Genomic DNA, 21962 nt, shown 5'->3' with positions numbered 1-21962 from the left:
AATGGACCAAATGGTTCCTTTGTGCTGTAACCATTCTGTGATTCTAAATCTGCATGTTGAGCATTATATTGTTCACAGCAAATTTGTGTCAGAAACATTATCATTTTCATGACTGCTACCAATATTTTAATTATGAATTAATGCATGTAAGTGTTTCTTTGTTGCTACATTATTGAGTTAGCTTTTTAGCTATGCACAAACATATTGCACTTTCTTCAAAAGACAGTGTCACTGAAGTAGAACAATTTAGAGACATGCTAGGCAAGGCTCAGAAATAATTTGCTTCAAAAACATCAATCCAAAATGCCATGTGGGGTATCTGGGAAAGTTTTCAAAGTAATTTTCATATGCTTAACCTTAATTTATTATTATATCTAAGATAGAAGTTACAGATATGCAACAGAAGAAAAATTTCACATTTGAAATAAAAAGACAAAACTGCAAATGCTGTAAATCTGAGGTAGCAAAGTGAAACTGAAGGAAACGCACAATAGGACCTGGAGGCATCTGCAAAGAAAAAAGACAGGAAAACTGGGAAACAGAAGTAGTTTAGATAAAGTGGAGATAGAAATGGAGAAAAAAAGTAATGGAGCTGTTTGGTATGTGTGTGTTTAATTAATATCTTGGGAAGCTATTACCAGAAATGAGGAAGCAAAGTCCAGAAAGAGGCAGAGGAGGTGAAGGATGAGACAAGAAACAGATTCAATGGAACTCTTCAGATCAGAATGAGACCATGAAACACCAACTATCTAATCACCATGAAACTAGAGAAATAATTTGGAGAGGTAGCCTATGTAACGTTGGAACAAATAATGTTGTATTCACTTTATAAAGAGAGAAGCATAGCTGACACACTAACAGGTTCTCATAGTGACACCTGTATAAAAATATCAGGGGGAAAAAAACAGGAAAGCGAAGTTGTTGAGGCTGAGAAGAAATCAAGCCAAGCACAGGAAGGTGGTAGTCAGAGCTATAGTAGCATCACTGCAGTATGAATTATTCCATTACCAGAGATGTTTTTTCCTGTATGAATATTTTGCTATCGATGGCATAAACACTTTTATCCTCCTGACTATGAAAAGTCTTCTTCAGTCTGCCACTATCTTCTCAGTACAATTTTTTTTGATTACAAGTAACATTCCTCATAACCTTTAAAGGACCATAATTTATTTTGCAAAAACCTCTGGTGTGCTTTACATATTAGCCATATGTATTAAATAACTATTTTATTGAAAGGACTGTTATAGCTAATAAGAATGCCTGAAGATAATAATTATTTAGTTCTTCACCCCTTAGTGTTGACTTGTGTGAACCTACAGTTCACAGATATTGTCAGCATTCTAGTACATTCTTCCAAAGATCATTCTTCATACATAGGTGATTGTCAACAGCTTATTTGATCCCAGAGGCCACCATAGTCAAGGTCAGTCCCATCCTAACCCTTTGTTCACATATGCACTTTGCAGCATTAATTGCTGGATAGTAATCAAGTGTTGAGAGTCTGGATGATTTTCCACTGCCCTGCTGCAAGGCCCCCACCTCCCACCCCTCCACCGCACCCCCCTCCTAATTCATGGATACCGATGCCAGTATTAGCATTCGAGAATCTTCCCAACCTGTGTGACGTGATATGTTATTTGGTGCCTTTAGCCATAAGTCCACTAGGAAAATTAAAAAACACATCTTAAACAGCTTCAATGATATATTAATTGCATTCCGATTTTACTGACAGCTTATCAATCCAGAATCCACTGTGCTCAGTACAGTTCCTAAATGTCTTCCCTGTATCAATTCCTTAAAAATGCAAGTGTTTCCATGTAATTTTGTTTTTTTTTACTGTATACTTAGATTAAGGCAACCAAGTATGCTTGTCAAAAATTTGGTGCCAATGTATATTTAAATGAATATGCTCAGGAGAAACACAGTAGTACTTATCAGTTGGCTTCTGTTGCATTGTTTGGCAAAGCATTGAGCATGAAGAAATAATTACTTACTGAATACTAAATATTGGGACATATTTTTGTGGTGTGGTTAAGGATATCTTCTAAAATAAATTATCATAATTTCATTAAACTGACTAGTAATATGGTTAACTTATTTAAATGTTGCCACATAAAATTAACTTGTGCCGATGTTCGTCTAATCCTCTTTTCAAAGACATCATTGCCTTATAAAGGCCTTGTTGCTTTCATTTACAGCTCCAGCAGTGTGATGTGACACTGTCTTGCAGCTAGTGTATTCAAGTGGTCATAACTACTCCATAATTTATTATTGAGAGTTTGACGATTTAATCATCCTGTTTGTGTTTCATTGTCTGTTATCAATTGTGATGCTTTTAAAGATGCCCATTATTGCTGTGCATGCAATTACCATTGCTAAGACTAAAATACACTGCATTTAAGTGTTTTATTAACTTCCTTCAGAGTTTATATCACAGGCCTTTATTAATAGCCTTTCACCAGTAAAAATTGCCATGTCTGCTGATTGTAAAAAATAATGAAACCCCTGTGACTGGGCTATAGTTATGGTGAATGGCACTGGAGTTTTGCTATTCACTATAACTGAACGTATGACACTTTTAGTAAATTATGTTTACGACTTAACTTGTAATGTGAACCCCCAAGGCAAAGCATTGTAATAGGACACCTTGTAAAAATGGCTTTGGTTTCTAGTATCCTGCTTCATATTGACTTAAAAGTATCACCCTACTGTAATATTAAGAATAATATATAAAATATGTTTTAACTTTGTGAATTAGTGTGTGGTTAAGTGCTTCAGGAAAAGTTAAGAATTCTAAATGGGCAAAATTAGTATTATAGGATGAGTGACAATTGAAATCAATGGAATTGCATTAGTACTTAATATTGCATTTGTAGTACTGTGTTTTTACTCTGCCTTTTGGGGTGAAATCGTACGTACATTTATACGATAATAACTTGTAAACACATTAATATATTGATATGAAGTTCCTCTGACTGCTATTTAAAAGGATGCTTTTAAAAATAATCCTTTCACAGGATCTGAGTGCTGCTGGCTAGGCCAGCATTTATTGCCCATCCCTAATGGCCCTTGAGAAGGTGCTGGTCAACCACCTTCTTGAACCATTGCCGTCCATCTGGTGTAGGTACATCCACAGTGCTGTTAGGAAAAGTGATCCGGGATTTTGACCAGACAGTGAAGGAATGAAGATATAGGGCAAAATCATATGGGATTTGTACTAAGCGGGTAGTGGGCAAGAAAAAGGACATTTTACCTGTTGGCCGCAATGGCGGAATTTTGCACTGTATCATCCCCTTCCTGCCTCATAAATTATGCAGTCATGGGAAACACATTGGATCGCTGGCAGGCAGCCTCTGCTTTGCCTGCCACACTGTGACCTTGCCACTTCCTCACTCTGGGAGCCATATTTAAACTGTGGCTGCACGCACAGTTCTCGATGCTTGCAGCCCAGGACTGCTCCGGTGAAGACATGGCCCCAAAAGCCAAGAAGAGCGCAGCCCCCGATTCAATGATGTACCCCTGGAATGCCTTTTGGATGCCATGGAGGCCCGCCACAATGTCCTCTATCCCCATTCTGGCTACAGGAAACCCATCAGTTTCACCACTTGGGAGACGGTGGCAGAGGTGGTTAGTGCCAACACTAAACATGAGGTCGGCCATCTAGTACACAAAAAGGATGAATGAATCTCATCTGTGCCACCAGGGAAAGTCAACCATCTCATCACTCTCAACTCACCACTCAGGGTCAAGGGACATCATTACTCATTGTCTCACACACACCCTCACATCTCTATCTGGCCTCAACTCCTCTGGATATCACCTCCTTATCCTGTCCATCGCTCTACTTAGCACACACACACCTGGCATCCTTCTCATTAGGCCAAGCATACGCCTTGTTCACACTCTCTCCATCTTTCTTTACGCAGGACAAGATCACACACAATCAACAGGAGAGGTCCCAGACTGGGTATGCAGTGCCGGACATCGAGGCCCTCACTCTGTTTGAGACCATGTATTGGAGCTAGCCAGAAAGTATGTGGATCATTCCTGCAATGGTGATGTTGGTTGCAAGCATCCACATAAGGATCCTGCACCACATCATCCCACTGTCAAGTTACTCTGAGTCCATTGTTCTGTGAGTAACATGGCTGCCAAGCACTAATAATATCCCCTTTCTGTCCCAGGTACATATACCATGTCACCCTTAGGCAACCTTGGCCCTGACCCCAGCATCAAGAGCACCTCAGATGCGAATCCTGAGGGCAGCATCATTGAAGACCCGTCACAGCGCTCACTCACACCCTCCATCAGCGAAGCGACAAACATCTTGGTGAGACCTAGATGTAGAGCGGCCTTGGGATCACAATCTGGTGAGCACAGCACTCAGTCTGTTCCAGAGCATGGGGAGGCAGGGACATCCGAGTTGGCAGACACTCAAGGGACTGCTGGGAGCAAGGAATTTGCTGAGTCTGAGTCAGATGATGATCTGGACTCAGCCCTCAATTAGTTGTTGAAGCATCAGGAAGGAACGTCAGGTGCACTCCTCAGATTGCAAGGGACAATGGGGGAGTCCAGCCACCTGCAGTCTGTGGTGATAAAGCTGGCATGCTGATGCACCGAGGTCAACACTGGCAGTTGGCGGCCACCATGAAGACCTTGGTCTAGGACATCGGTGCTGCACTGCTGCGTGGGCTGAACTCCATTGTGAATGCCATAGCTGGCCTCCAATAGTGTCAACACAAGAGGGGTCGGGGCAGCTCAATCTCACTCCAACTTCCCCTTCTCCTCAAGGAGTCAGCCAGGGGCTGTTGGGCGTCCATAGGGAGGAGGACCAGCAGCATGACACCCCGGGGCCATCCACCCATGTGACTCCAGGAATGACTGGCCAATCCAAATCTCCTCATCTTGTGACCCCAATGTCTCCAATGCCACAGATGGAGGATGGTGCACCTGGCCCACAACAGAATACCGAAGCAGGCTGGGGCCCTCCAGGTCTTGGCCCTCCAGTGGATGCATGCCAAGATCATCATCAGGGTAGCAATCAGCAGGCTGCCTCCACCTCCACTGTGGACATCGAGGGAGCACTAAGGCATAGTGGCAGAGTTAGGAAGCTTAAGAAGATGTAATTGCACAGTGTGGACAAAGATGTTAATCACTTGTACATAACATTCACTATTGTAAATAAACTCCCAAGAATGTCTCCTTTTCTATAGCTCCTTGTTATGATGAGGCGTCTTCATGCCATTCAGATGTGAAACCTTGGTTCCTGCACAAGATAAAGGCAGCTGTCTCAGTCCAGGGACTCTTCCCTGTGCATTGCGTAACCTTCTAAGCAAAATGATGGTCCGGCTTCACACTCACTAGACACAAAAGTGATGCCTGATGATGCTTGACATTGCTGCCAGAATGTTGTGGGCAGGTGTCACAGAGTTCTGTCATTCTCTCTGTGTGCTCTCAGCACCTTTGATCTGGGGCTTGCCCAACCCCATCTCTTCAACATCTGTGCCTGGTGGCGGTGTGGTCCTGAAGGGGACAGGTGCTAAAGGCTGCCAAAGGATCAGGTGCACTTAAAACTTCACGGCTGCGTCTCCATGATATGACCCTGACCACAGAGCGCAAGTCAGATGCCCTCAGCTACGCAGGAGTCAGACATTCATAGAAGCAATGTGAAGATCTATGGAGTTTCCTCACTGCATGTCGCCATCTACCTCCTGGAGTCTTGCGACTATTAGGGCCTCTATTGCATCTCCATGACATCAGCCAAAGCACTGAAAGTATGTACGTTGCCATCAGCCACACGGGAGTCAAACATTCACAGATGCAAGGTGAGGATGTCAGGACTGTCCTCACTGCATCTCATCATCATCCTCCATGAATCTTATGGCTATGAGGGCCTCCCGAGCGCGCCTGCCTCGTCTGGCCAGAGCGATGGCCTCATTGCCAGCATCCTCGCCTTCAAGGCTCTCATCATCTTATCCCCATCTACGTCCTTCGCATCGGAAGAGGCATGCAGCTTTTCCATCTCCTCCTCAGCCAGGTCCTAACCCCATTGCAGCATCAGGTTGTGTCGTGTGCAACGAGCTATAGTGATGCGTGACACCCTCTGAGGACTGTATTGCAGTCCTCCACCAGACCTGTCGAGTCACTGGAACCTCATTTTCAATATGCCTATCTTTTGCCCCACCACACTCTATAGGATGCAGCAACAGCCTCATTATACTGTCTCTCTGTTGCAGCCTGAGGCCGCTGCACAGGTGTCATCAGCCACGACCTCTGTGGGTAGCCCTTGTCCCTGAGGAGTCAACCCTGCAGCCTCTGTGGACCCTGGAAGATATCAGAGACCTGAGACCTGCTGAGGATGTAGGAGTCATGGACACTCCCTGGGAATCATGCGCAGACCTATAGGATGCATTTGTGGTGGTTGCACACAATCTGAACATTCAGTGGGTGGAAGCCCCTGCGGTTGACGTAGTTGACTACTTATTGCCACAGAGATCTAAGCACCACGTGAGTGCAGTCACTGGCACCTTGCACCTGTGGGAAACCTGAGATCTGCGCAAATCTCAGCGTTCTTGCTTGCTGGCTTTCCTGATCCCGGGCAAAATGCAATAAATTCTGTGCCTTTGCGAAGATGGTGTCCATGACCTCCTGGATACACTTGTGCATTGAGGCTTGTAAGATCCCGCACAGGTCACCTGTGGAGCCCTGGCAGGAGCCACTGGTATAAAAATTGAATGCCATGTTCACTTTCACTGTCACTGGCAGCAGATGCCCTCCATGTCCCCTTGGCGCCAAATCCTGAAGCAGTTGGCATATGTGACCAACTAATTCCAGCCATAGTTTCATGTCCAGGTGATTTGTGGCTTGGAGGGGATCTTGCCAGTGGTGGTGGTGCACCCATGCATCTGCTGCCCTTCTCGGTGGTTGAGGTTGTGGTTTTAGAAGGTGCTGTTGAAGGAGTTTGATGAGTTGCTACAGTGCATCTTGTATATTGTATACATTGCTGCCACCGTACATGGTTGGTGGAAGGAGTTTTTCTTTTATTCATTCATGGGCATTGTTGGTTAGGCCAGCATTTTTATTGCCAATCTCCAGTTGCCCTGGAGAAGGTGATGGTGAGCTACCTCCTTGAGCCGTTGCAGTCCATGTGGTGTAGGTACACCCACAATGCTGATCACGAGGGAGTGCCAGGATTTTGACCCAGTGACAGTGAAGGAATGGCGATATAGTTCCAAGTCAGGTTGGTGAGTGGCTTGGAGGGGAACTTGTAGATAATGGTGTTCTCATGCATCTGCTGCCTTTGTCCTTTTAGCTGGTAGAGGTCCTGGGTCTGGAAGGTAATGTTGAAGGAGCCTAGGTGAGTTGCTGCAGTGCACCTTGTAGACGGTGCACACTGCTGCCAGTGTGCTTTGGTGGTGTGGATGTCAAATCTGGTGAATGGAGTGCCAGTCAGGCGGGCTCTTCTGTCTTGGATGATGTCGAACTTCTTGGGTGTTGTTAGAACTGCAGTTATCCAGGCAAGTGGAGAATATTCCATTACACTCCTGACTTGTGCCTTATAGATGGTGGCCAGGCTTTGTGGGGGGTCAGGAGTTGGGTTACTTGCCACAGAATTTCAAGCCTATGACCTGCTCTTGTGGCCACAGTATTTATCCTGTGGCTGGTCCAGTTAGGTTACTGATCAATGTCAATTCCTGGTATATTGATATTTAGGGATTCAGCAATGCTAATGCCATTAAATGTCAAGGGAGGTGGTTAGATTTTCACTTGTTGGAGATAGCCATTGCCTAGCACTGGTTTGATGTGAATGTTACATGCCACTTAACAGCCCAAGCCTGAATGTTGTCCAGGTCTTGTTCCCTGTATACAAGGACAGCTTCAGTATCTGAGGAGTCACAAATGGTATTGAGCATTGTGCAATCATCAGTTAACATCCCACTTCTGACCTTGGGGAGATCATTGATGAAGCAGTTGAAGAAGGTTGGGTCTAGGACATTACCCTGAGGAACTCCTGCAGCAATGTCTTTGGACTGAGATGATTGACCTCCATAACTGCAACCATCTTCCTTTATGCTAGGTATGACTCCAAAAAATGGAGAGTTTTCCTCCTGATTGGCAATGCCCTCCTGCTCTGACTCTTATTTCTGAAGTGATCTTGCGCTGACTGGTCAATTAATGGCCAGCAGCTGGGTTAACCAACCAGTCAGTGGCTGGACGCAGGGCTTGAAGCAGTGGCCATGTCTTCTCCTCACACAAAAGGATGTTCTAGAGTCCTCTTTAAAGGGCTGACAGCACCTGATCTCTGATTCAGATGTCCTTTGCTGCAGAACTCATCCCATCCCACCCCTCCATCAGCCTCCGATCACTCATTCCCCCCATCAGCCTCGGAAGAAATCCTGAGGAGAGCCATGCTTGCCAGCATGTGAGAAGGAAGTTTCTGGGTGGGTCCAGGGTTCAGTGATGACTCCCTGCATGTTCTCCTCAGAGCTACCCAGGCAAAGGGCCAAGGATCTAAACTCCTTGAGAGGAGCCCATGTTGCTTTCAGCCTGCCTTTCCTCTGCCCTTTCAGGCCCACGTGCAATTCCATGGTTACCTGGACTGGTTCAGCTCCTGGCAACGGAGAGTTGCTTGGCAGGCCTATTTCACTCCCCACTGCTCCCTTGACCTCATGTAAAAGACCACACTATTAAGGTCTGTGCTTACCCCCCTTATCCACTCAGTGTAATGCTCCATGTGCCTTCTCATGAGTGTCGCCAGTCTTTCAATGGAGGATGCCAGAGAAATGGCGCCACTCATGGTATGGATCGACTCCTCCATCATTTTATGCATCAGGCTTACCATCGGCATAAAGCTCAGCACGGCTGGTCTTCTCTTCACACAAGAGGGGAAGTGGCTGCAGCTGCCACTGCCTTCATTACCTTCTGCTGTGCATCTGTGCAGCGCTGACCAAATTGTACCTCCTTCTCCAAACGTGCAACAGTGCTCACCGATGTGACTGTATCTACGCTGCTAGAAGGTTTGCTAAAAATGGTTAAACAGTGTCTTGAGATGGTGGTGCATTTTCTGAGCTTTGCAGTTCCGCAAAAGCCCTTATCTCTTCCTCATGTGCTGCTGTTCCTGCTGGAGAGACAGGATTTAAGTGAAACTGCTGCTCCTTCAACCCGGTGCCCTCCCTTTATCAGGACCTTCCAGTGGCATTAAAGGCCCACACTGGTGCCAGAGGGCACACATGGTCTAGGGAATGATGGTTGCAACCATTGCTTTACTCATTCTCCATTTCTTCCACACCTGCCTCACCCTCAGTGACATCCTACCCTATCATGATCCAACCATTGTCCATGGCCTGCTTCTCCTCCATCGGTGTCAGCATGGTGATGAAGGCACTCCACTCCTCATGTATTGACGCTTCCTGGAATTATGAGTGTATTTCTCCTGCAAGCATACACACATGCAGTGTCATTCCTGTCGCATGGCCCGTCTGTGCTAGTCACTCTGGAAATGTGAAGCACTGTGCCGCTGGGAGGGCATGCAAAGTTCACCTGTTACCAACCGTGGTGCGTCAATGTCAATGTTGGTGCCAGGTGTCTCAGATCTACTACTTCCCCTCACATTTCATGGGCACCTTTTGCTGGACTCCCTATCACCTATCACCTCTCCAGCCAACACCAGGCATTAAATCTCTTCCTTCCTTGGATCCAGATTCTTGCAAACACCCCTTGGCTGCCTACTATGCCTGCCACTTCTATGCCTTCTTCATTAGATTTGCTGCATTCCTGTTCCAGTCTATTGCAATTAGGATATTTTGCCTTTGTCTTGCTGTCTGCAGGAGCACCTCCAGGAGGCTGAATCCTGGAGTGATCCTTCCTCATGATAAAGCCATTCCTCCACTGCCTCCATTGATAGACAGTTCCTCTTTTGTAGCCTGTGCCTGCAATGTGCCTGAATGCTGTACGTGTCTTTAAAAATGGCACCTTACAATGAGCTGCCAGAATTAGGACCCACCTGCCACCTTTATTTGGCTGGCTGCCCATCTGCCAACCCTTAATTGGCTCTTGTAAAATCGCTGGGGAAGCCCCACCACCCATGTGTGCGTGCCGCTGACCTGGGTACCTCCATCACGAGGTCGACCCATCCGATTGTTAAAATTCAGGCCCATGTTTTCACTGTGACTCAGTTAGTTAATCCAATGAGCAGCTGACTCACATTGCCCAGGTAGCCCTAAGGTTCAGTCCTTGGTCTGTGTTGAAATAACTGATCTCAGTCAGGGCAGTACTGAATATCTAAATTGTCCTGAGCCCTTGGTTTTGGGAAGGGAAAATTAGTGAAGGCTTAACTGCTAATCTTAATTGCTATCGAGTGAACCTTGCTGGCATGCGCATATCTAGATGTTGTGTAAAGACATGATTGGGCTCGGCAATGGAGTATAGCCTTCTAAAACTAACAGTCAAGGCTGACCCATAATTAATGGGCTATTTGCTGTATGTAGCCACTATATAGGGAGCTTCAGCTCTGAAAGTAGTCAACATCTTCAGGGAAGAAGCAGTAGGAAGAAAATTGGCAAGATGAAACGATTGTTCAACTTTTTGCAATGTACATGAAGCTTTTGTGTAGTTACAGTGATTTTGAGGAAAACGAGTCAACGTTATGAAAGCAGCACAATTGATTTATCATTGCATCTTCAATGTTGTCCCCACCCTGAATATAATAGGAGCTGTTTTTATGAATAAATCCCAATGCGCTATTTATTTTATTGATAAGTTAATGAGGAAAGCACTTTCAGCAGTGACGTCTGTCAAAAAATCTAAAGGATCATAAAACAAATGAAGCCACTTGACTTCATTGCCACTTCATCAAAACAGGACAGTTTACTTAGTTTTTGTGGTTGCTAACCAGTAGGTAGGGAGCAGATGAGATATCGCTGGCCTGTTTTCAGTACTGCTAATTCACAGAAGTATCATAAGTATTAGTCATTAATCACTTCAAACAGTATTCACAAAATAGAAAAATGAGATTCCAATGTGGCTTTTTTCAGCAAAATCGTGTGAAATAAAGCTAGCTCATTTTGGTTCAGTTCAGTTACTTCATCATAACCAAATTGTTTTTAAAACAGCAATGATAATACAATGACCTTGTTATTGTGAGGACTGTAAATAGGAATCCTCATTTTACAGGCAACATCACTCTGATCTCTGTAGAACTGTCACCACAGCCAATAGAGGAGAAAATTATTTTGCTATTGTTCAAAGCATCCCAATAACAAGGCTGGACTGTATTTCTGAAACACTTTGGAAACAAAACTCATGCTATTTTAGAAATTAAATGACATTCAGTAGCCAAATCGTCTTCTTTAGTACTTTTAAAATCAGTTAACAGTAGAATTTTTTGTGCTAAAAATCTCTGCCTCTTGTCAGTTCAGGAAATATTCAGTCTTACCTGCAGCGGTTATGCTTTGATATTCTAAATTTATCGTGATATCCTTCCTTTCTTAGCACCTCTGCAGCTCTGAATGGGCTACAAAGGTGCTCAGCTTTAGATCACATTAGATGGATTACACAGCTTCACAATGACGGAGTGTGAAATAATATAGCCACAGGGAGTGTATTAATATGACAATTTTGTAATTACGTGTTGCAAATAGAATTGGCGCTGCAAATTGTAATATAAACAAATTCATATTAAAATATACACACACATCAACTAGAAATGATTCCAGCATATAGTCAGAGGCAAATCCTTTTCTCTACCAGCTTAGTGTTGAACAAAGATAATAACGGTAAATGTCCTATCTGTTCCAGAATGTGACTGACTGAAGTTAACATGAAGTTGAAAGTGTCTTATAATAAAATAGCAGATTGAGGTTTTCAGTTGATATGGTAAACTGTAAAGTGATGTTTAGTGATTTATCATGCAAGCCCCTGAAATATTTACTATCTTGGAAGCAGCCATCTATATATATTTCCTATCACTCATTATTATGATATAGTATCATGCTTTGCTCATCTTTCAATATTTTTCACAAGTGGCCATTTTTATGTGTAGAAATTAGTCATTGCCTGCTTTCAAATGGTGTTGCATGATCCTAAGATCATAAGAAATAGAAGCTGGAGTAGGCCATTTGGCCCATCAAGCCTGCTTCACCATTAAGTAGGATCATGGCCTTAACTCCACTTTTCTGCCTGTCCCCCATGACCCTTGACTCCCTTGTTGAGCAAAAATCTGTCTAACTCAGCCTGGGAACTCCCTCCCCGTCGGCACCATGGGTGTGCCTACACCACAGGGACTGCAGCGGTTCAAGAAGACAACTTACCACCACCTTCTCAAGGGCAATTACCGATGGGCAATAAATGCTGGCCTAGCCAGTGACGCCCACATCCTGTAAATGAATAATAAATAAAAGTGACCTAGCCTCCACTGGCCTGTGTGGAAAAGAATTCCAAAGACTAATGATCCTCTAAGAGAAGGAATTCCTCCTCCTCTCCATCTTAAATGAGGATCACCTTATTTTTAAATTGTGCATCCTGGTTCGAGATTACCCAACAAGAGGAAACATTCTCACAGCATCTACCCTGTCAAGGCTCCTCAGAATCTTATATGTTTCAATAAGATCACTCTCATTCTTCTGAACTCGAATGAGTATAGGTCCAACCTGCTCAACTTTACCTCATAAGACAACCCCTCCATCCCAGGAACAACCTCCTCTGAAATGCCGCCAATGCAAGTATATTCCTCCATAAGTGAGGAAACCAGAACTGTATGCAGTACTCCAGATGCAGTCTCACCAGTGCCCTGTATAGTTGTAGCAAGATTTCTCTACTCCCTCCCTCTTAGAATAAAGACCAACATTCCATTTGCCTACCTAATCACTTGCTATACCTGCATGACAACTTTTTGTGATTCATATACAAGTACACCCAGATCTGTCTGTACTGCAGCATGCTGCAATCTCTCTCCATCTAAGTAATATTCTGCTTTTCTGTCCTTCCTGCCAACCTCACATTTTCCCACATTATACGCCAACTTTTTGCCCACTCACTTAACATTTCTATATCCCTTTGTAGACTCTTTGTATCCTCTTCACAACTTGCTTTCTTACCTATCCTTGTATCATCAGCAAATTTGGCTTCAATGTAGTTGGTCCCTTCAGCCAAGTCATTAATACAGATCATAAATAGTTGAAGCTCTAGTATTGAACCCTGCGACACTCCACTAGTTAAATTTTGCCAACCTGAAAATAATCCATTAATCCTGACTCTCTATTTCCTGTTCGCCAATTCCCTATCCATGCTATATATCACCCCAACACCATGAGGTCCGATCTTGTGTGGTAATCTTTTATGTTACATCTTATTGAATGCTTTATGGAAATCCAAATACCCTACATCTACTGGTTCTGCTTTATCCACCCTGCTTGTTACATTCTCAAAGAATTCTAATAAATTTGTCAAGCACTATTTCCCTTTCACAAAATCATGTTGACTCTGACTGATTGTTTTATGATTTTCTAAATGCCCTGTTACCTCCTGAATAATGGATTCTAGCACTTTTCCAATGACAGATGTTAGACTAACTAGCCTTTAGTGTCCTGCTCTCTGTCACCCTCTTGTCTTGAATAGTGGTGTGACATTTGTGGTTTTCCAATCAGCTGGGGCCTTTCCAGACACTAGGAAATTTGGAAGATTACAAACAATGCATCCACTATTTCTGCAGCCACTTCTGTTAACACCTTAGGATGCAAGTCATCAGGTCCAGGGGACTTGTCAGCCATTAGCTCCATTAACTTTCTTACTACAGGGACTGTTTTAAGTTTCTCCTTCCCTTTTGCCCCCTGCTTTTCTATTATTTATTGGGATGCTTTTTGTATCTTCTACTGTGAAGACATTTACAAAATACATGTTCAAAGTCTATGCCATTTCCTTGTTTCCATTATTAATACCCCAGTTCCACCCTCTAAGGGACCAATGCTCACTTATGCTCTTTTCCTCTTTCTGTTCACGTAGAAGCTTTTAATGTCTATTTATGGTATTATGAAGATGTGCTTATATCTTTTAAAAAGGCAGATTTTCTTTGGGACAGACTAGAGTGATTTCAAATCTACATCAATTTGGCCGAATCTAATTACATCACTGTATCAAAGACAACAAGTCTACAAATTCCACTACAGACAATGGCTTCCCTGGGGATTTGTAAACAGTTCTCTTCCTGCCTTATCAAAGATATCTATGAAGGAATCCACAGTATTCCACAGTGGAATAAAAATTCCACAATGGACAAAAAAAAACTTGATTTTTTTCTAAAATAGCTCTCCAGATGAGCTAATCGAGTTAAATTTGATTGTGCCTTCATTGCTCTAGTAGACGAGTTTTTAAAGAAAGATTTCAATTTTGCAGCAGAATCTCCAGAGAAGAAGAAAATACCAGCTACAACTTTAAAGTGCCTCAACTCTGAAAGCAAGACCGTCAAGTCTTACCTCCAGCTGGACAAGCTAGCAAGCATCGAACATGAACTTCTTTTATTTTTATGAACTCTAATTTGGCTAAACGATCCTCCGCTACGCTGTAATCTTTGTTTTTGTGTGTGGTTTTCGAGTGTGTGTACGCACGTGTGTTGTGGAAGTTGGGATGTATTTTTTAATGTTTCACATGGTTCAAGCTTTTGCATAATAAAACTAACCCCATACTTTGTGAAACTCAGGAAAACCTGGCTGCCAAGTTCTTTATAATCACAACATGGAAATAGTCAATTAAACCCAGAATTGGCAAGTTTAACCTCTTTTAATCAGAACTCTGTTGTGGTCAAACGAGGAGAGGGAAAAGAGGGGAGCCCTTCAACCCCTCATCACATGGCCGTAACAACTGTCACGCTGCAATATCTCTCTCATTATTATCTTTTTCATCAACTTTTGTTGGTTTCTAAAAATTTCCTAAATTTTCTAAAAGTTTGGTGCCCATAATTGGGGCCACAAATGCTGTTTTCCTGAAGGTGGTCAAATTAGTTGATAATCAGCAAATATTCACTACAAACCCACAGGCTCCCACAGCCACCTTGACTACTTCCTCACACCCTGCTTCCTGTAAGGGGTCCCACTCCATTCTCCCAGTTCCTCCAATTCTGTTGCATCTGTTCTGATGATGCAACCTTCCACACCAGCACTCCTGAAATGCTTTCTTTTTTTCTTAACTGAGGGTTCCCACCTAGTGTGGTTGACAGGACCCTCCACCTTGCCTGATCCATCTCACACACATTTGCTGTCATCCCTTTCAGTCACTCCCAGAACCATGTCAGGATTCTCCTCATCATCACTTTTCACTTTACCAGCCATTATATTTAATGGATCATCCTTTTCCATTTTCTATTGTGATGCCACTACCAAATACATCTTCCTCTCCCCTCTCCTTTTGGCATTCTGAAGGGACCGTTCCCGCTGCGTCACCCTGGCCTACTCCTCAGTTACCCCCAACACCTCTCCGTTCCCTGAGGCACCTTTCCATGGAAGTGAGGGAGATACAATACCTGTCCTTTCACCTCTTCTCTTCTCCCCATCCAAGGCCCCAAACTCTCCTTCAAAGTGAAATAGTGATTTACATGAACTTCTTTCAATTTAGTATACTGTATTTGCTATTTGCGCTGTGGTCTATTCTACACCGGGGAGACCAAACATGGACTGGATGATTGCTTTGCTGAACACCTTCATCTCAAGCTTCCTGTCATTTGTCATTTTAATCCTCTGCCTTGCTCCCATTCTGACCTTTCTATCCAAGGCCTGCTACAGTGCTCCAATGAAGTTCAACACAAGCTCGAGGAGCCATACCTCATCTCTTGTCTGGGCACTCTACAGCCTTCTGGACTCAATATTGAGTTAGTAATTTAAGATCATAACTTCTGTCTCCTTCTTGAATCATGTGTTTTAATTTGTTTTTTTTTGCTGGTTTGTTTCTTTTTTTATCCGTTTGTGTTGTATTCAAATGGCTGCTGTATAGCCATTCACACCTCACCTGGACACAACGTATGTTTATTTACTCTACCAATTTTCACTCTCTTTGGCTTTGTCATCATTAAGTTTTTGGTATTTAATCTCTCCAGCCCTCCACCCTAATGCAAACCTTTCCTTTTGTGCTTCCTGCCCCTTCCCCTCTTCTAGTGGCTTAAAAATTCGTACAGTTCTATCTTTCTTCAGTTCTGATGAAAATGTATTGACCTGAAATGCTAACTCTGATTCTGTTTGCAGATGCTGCCTAACCTGATGAGTATTTCCAGCCCTTTTTTGTTTAAATTGCAGATTTCCAACATCCACAGTATTTTGCTTTTGTACTTTTGCCTTTAACAAATCCATGCTGGATCTCCTTGACTAACCCATGTCTTTCCAAGTGAAAGCTTATTTAGACCACTAATGGTTTCCAATAAATTCCACACCAGCAATGTTAGGCTGACTAACCTGTAGTTTTCTAATTTATCCCTCTTTCTTTCTTCAATAGTTGTATAACATTACCAACCCTCCATTAACACTACCCCTATATCCAATAAGAAGTGAAAGATTTTGAACAATGTCCCTATTATTTCTAAATTTGCTTCTTTAAGCAACCTAGACATTCTTCATCTGGACTAGGTGATTTACCAGCTTTTAGTAACAGTGTTGTTAGGGAGGGAGTTCCAGAATTTTGACCCAGTGACAGTGAGGGAATGGCAATATATTTCCAAGTCAGGATGGTGAGTGGCTTGGAGGGGAACTTCCAGGGGAACTTTTTTCATATATCTGCTGCCCTTGTCCATCTAGATGGGAGTGGTCATGGGTTTGGAAGGTGCTGCCTAAGGAACCTTGGCGAGTTTCATCAGTGCATCCTGTAGATGGTACACACTGCTACCAATGTTTTTTGGTGGTGGACGGAGTGAATGCTTGTGGATGTGATGCCAATCAAGTGGGCTGCTTTGTCCTGAACAGTTTCAAGTTGTGGGAGCGGCACTCATTCAGGCGAGCGGACAGTATTCCATCACACTCCTGACTTGTGCCATGGAGATGGTGGACAGGCTTTGGGGAGTCAGGAGGTGAGTTACTCTGTGGGATTTCTAGCCTCTGGCCTACTCTTGTAGCCACAGTATTTAGTCCAGTTCAGTTCCTGTTCAATGGTAACCCCCAGGATGTTGATAGTGGGGGATTCAGCAACGGTAATGCCATTGAATGTCAAGAGGCGATGGTTAGACTCTCTCTTGTTGAAGATGGCCATTGCCTGACACTTGTGTGGCATGAATGTTACTTGCCACTTGTCACCCCAAGCCTGGACATTGTCCAGGTCTGGCTGCATTTGGACATGGACTGCTTCAGTATCTGAGGAGTCACAAATAGCGTGAACATTGTGCAATCATCAGTGAACATCCCCACTTCTGACCTTATGATGGAAGGAAGGTCATTGATGAAGCAGCTGAAGATGGTTGGGCCTAGGACGCTACCCTGAGGAAGTTCATTAGCGATGTCCTGGAACTGAGACGATTGACCTCCAATAACCTCAACCATCTTTCTTTGTGCTAGGTATGACTCCAACCAGCAGAGACTTTTCCCCCTGATTCCCATTGACTCCAGCTTTGCTGGGGCTCCTTGATGCCACACTGCCACACTCAGTCAAATGCTGCCCTGATATCAAATGCATTCATTCTCACTTCACCTCTGGATTTCAGCTCTTTGGTCCATGTTTCAGCCAAGGCTGTAATGAGGTCAGAAGCTGTGTGCTTCTGGTGGTGTCAAAATTGAGCGTCATTGGGCAGGTTAGTGCTAAGCAAGTGCGCTTGATAGCACTGTTGATGACCCCTTCCATCACTTTACTGATGATAGAGAGTAGACTGATAGGGCGGTAATTGGCTAGGTGGGATATGTCCTACTTTTTGTGTACAGGACACACCTGGGAAATTTTCCACATTGCCGGATAGATGCCTGTGTTGTAGCTGTACTGGAACAGCTTGGCTAGGGGCGCGACAAGTTCTGGAGCACAAATCTTCAGTACTATTGCTGGAAAATTGTTAGGGCCCATAGCCTTTGCAGTATCCAATGCCTTCTGCCATTTCTTGGTAGCGCATGGAGTGAATTTTATTGGCTGAAGACTGGCACCTGTGATGCTGGGTAGGAGGCTGAGATGGATCATCCACTTGGCACTTCTGGTTGAAGATTGCTGTGAATGCTTCAGCCTTATCTTTTGCACTGATGTGCTGGTCTCCTCCATCATTGAGGATGGGGATATTTGTGGAGCTGCCTCCTCCAGTTGGTTGTTTCACTGTCCACCACCATTAACGACTGGATGTGGTAGGACTGCAGAGCTTAGATATGACTAGTTGATTACTGCAAGGATTGGTGCTTGGAGCCCAGCTATTCACAACCTATATCAATGATTTGGATACATGGACCAAATGTAATATTCTCTGTATTTTCAAATTTGCTGATGACACAAAACTGGGAGAGAATGTGGATTGTTGGGAAGATGCAAAGAGGCTTCAAGGGAATTTAGACAGGCTAAGTGAATGGACAAGAACATGGCAGATGGAATATAATGTGGAACATTGTGAAGTTATCCACTTTAGCAGGAAAAACAGAAATGCAGCATATTTCTTAAATGATGTCCTTGATGTCAAGTAAAGAAGTCTTGCTGCAATTGTACAGAGCTTTGGTGAAACTGCACCTGGAGTATTGTGTACAGTTTTGCTTCCTAACGTAAGGAAAGATATACTCACCATAGAGAGATTGCAATGAAGGTTCACCACACTGATTCCTGGGATGACAGTGTTGTCCTATGAGGAGAGATTGAGGAGACAGGGCCTGTATTCTCTCGAGTTTATAAAACTGAGAGGTGACCTCATTGAAGCATACAAAATTCTTACAGGACTCAATAGGGTAAGGGCAGAAAGGAAGTTTACCTTGTTGGGGGGGTTGGCCTAGAACCAGGGGGTTCAGTCTCAGCATAAGAGGTAGGTCATTTAGGACTGAGCTGAAGAGAAATTTCTTCACTCAGCAGGTTGTGAATATTTGGAATTCTCTACCCCAGAGGGCTGTAGAGGCTCAGTCATTGAGTCTGCTCAAGATAGAGATAGATAGACTTCGAGATATTAAAGATATCAAAAGATATGGGGATAATAATGTGGGAAAATGGGATTGACGTAAAAAATCTGCCATGATATAGTTGAATGATGGAGCAGCGCTAGGGGCTGAATGGCCTACTCTTGCTCTTATTTCCTATGTTCCTAACCTCTTGCACTTTAAAGGGGTGAAATTGATCTCGGCTACCAGCATGAAACAGGCTCATGGTGAATCAGCAGTCAATTTTTCATCATGCCAGCTTTTATTTTTCATTAACTTGGAAACATTGCCATGAATTTTTAATTTCAAACCAACAAAAAGCGATAGTGAGACTAGAAAATGATTCTCTATAAAGAATTTGTACTATCGTTCTGCAAACTTCAGTGGAAAGAAAATCGGGCGTGTTGAAAATATCAGCTACCAATTCTCTGCAAATCTGTTTGACACTATTGGTGTAGTTCAATTTCACCCCCTATTAATTTATGAAATATTTAATGGTTCAATTTAATGTTGCCTGCTAATATTTTCTCAGCACTTTCTTTGCCTCTCATATTAACTTCTTCAATCGCCTGCTATACTTCCCATAATCTTCCTGGTTATTAATTGAATCTACCTCCTGACCTTTGTCAGAAACCTCCTTTTCTGTTTTATTTTAACGTTTATATCCTTTGTCATCCAGAATACATTAGCTTTCATTCCTCTATCTTTTCCTTTCAAAGGAAACTTCCAAGTTTCTACCTGGGTGATTTATTTCCTAACTTCTTTCTATTGCTCTGAAACTGCAATACTCTGCAATGGCTTTTTTCAATCTATCTATGCTAGGTCTCTGAAAGCACTGGAATTATTCTTCCCCAATTGCATGTTTTTACTTGTAATAGTTTTGGGTTTCTTTCCATAATTACTTAACTAAATTATCGTTGCAATGACTGTTAGCTATATAAGCTGCTACTGTAACACACTCCACTGTCCTGCTTAATTTCTTTGAACCAGATGTAACACTGCCTCCTGCCTGGTTGGATGGAAGACATGTTGACAAGAAAGTTCTCTCCTTTTTTACAGTTAGACCATATTTTTCCATGTCTGTATTAGGGTAATTAAAATCTCCTAATATACAAATCAACTTTTGTTATGCGCCTTTGAAATTTGCTAATAAATTTGCTCATGTATCTCATTCTTGCTATTTGGAGGTCTATAAAAAAATTCCAATAATGTAATTTTTCTACCTCTGTTCCTTAACTCGAGACAAGTAGATTCAGTCCTATAAATATCTTACGTGTGCTTTTTGATTAGAACTGTAACATCATCCTTTATCAATACAGCCATAGCCCCTCCTTTTTTTCCTTCTTTATCATTCCCGAATACTTGGCACCCAGGAATATTAAAAGCCTTATTTCTTGCCTTATTTAATCCTGTCCTTGTTTTGCAACCACAGCATAACCAACCATATGTGGCAACTTCTGCCTGCAGCTCAACAACCTTATTAGTTACACTACAGATATTGACATGCGTTCTATTTAATGTCTCATTTGTCAGTTTTGCTCTTTTCCTTGATCTGATCCCTGGATTTTTTTGAGGTATTTCTAATCTTATTGGTGCTTATACCTCTCTGTCTTTTGATCTAATTTCTAAACTTTTTTCTGCTATTTTCTGGTTCCCCCTTCCCTGCCAAATTAGTTTAAACATTCCTCAATGAGAACCACTCAATGAGAACAGGAAGATAACATGTTTTTGTTGATGTTTAGGTTCACGAATAAATAACTCCCTGGTCTACTTTGAATAGTCACATGGAATCCTTTACTGAAATGGCAGACGAGGACTCATTTCATCTGAAGGATTGTTGTTCAAATCATAGGGTCATGTACGGTGCAGAAGAAGACCATTTAGCTCATCGAGTCCTTGCCAACTATCTTTGGAGCAGTCTTGTCTGTCCCATTTCTCTGCCCCATTGCCGTAACCCTGCAAGTTTATTTCCATCAAGTGCCCATCTAATTTCCTTATGAAACCATTGATCGTCTCTATTTTTACCACCCTTGTGGACAGGGAGTTCACAACTACTAGAAACTGCAAGGTGTGTGTCTGATCATTACCAGCTGTTGTGTAAGAAAGTTCTTCCTCAAATTCCCCCTGCATCTCTTGCACAAAACCTTGAATCTGTGTCCCTAGCACTTGTAGTATTTGTTAATGGGCATAGTTTTTCTTTGTCTACCTTATCTGAATGTGCCTTAATCTTGTACACCTCTGTCAAACCTCCCCTTAATCTCCCCTGCTCCTGGGAAAACAACCCCAACTTCTCCAACCTAACCTTGTAGCTAAAATCCCCATCCCTGGAATCATTCTAGTAAATATCCTCTGTACTCTCTCAAGGATCCTCACATCCCTTTCTAAAATTTGGTGCCCAGAAGTGGGAGCACAAATGCTGTCATCCTGAGGGTAGAAAATAGGTTCGTGCTCCATGGGGTCATTGCCATTCCCATGTGGTGGTGTAATCTGTTGAAGGACAGATTGCTGGACTGCTGTGAGAGTCTTCTTGTCACTTTGAATACTGGCATCTTCAGCCATAATGGAAACACTCTGGACTAGCATGGCATCAGACAGGGCTTGCATGGCAACAAGCATGGCTCACATTACATCACTCTGAGCTTCCACTACAGCACTCAGCTTTTGGGTGGCTTCTGGCTGTGCTGCAATAAAAGTTAAGACATCAGCCAACAGACACTGTATCACAGCTGGGCCAGCAATTGCTGTCAAGGAGTTGGCCACCAATTCCATACTGGTACGGATGAGCTTCAAGCTCTGTGCAAAATATTGTGTCAAGTTAGAGCTGGATTCCTCCATTCTCCTTGTCAGTGACAAGAGGCTATGTGGCAGGCCAGCTGTAGCATCAAGGCCCATCAGCCTTTTCCTGTA

The sequence above is a fragment of the Carcharodon carcharias genome, chromosome 2, assembly GCF_017639515.1.
Source record: "Carcharodon carcharias isolate sCarCar2 chromosome 2, sCarCar2.pri, whole genome shotgun sequence".
In the NCBI taxonomy this organism is placed as follows: Eukaryota; Metazoa; Chordata; class Chondrichthyes; order Lamniformes; family Lamnidae; genus Carcharodon; species Carcharodon carcharias.
The sequence above is the reverse complement of the archived record's forward strand: the minus strand, read 5'-3'. Positions refer to the sequence as shown.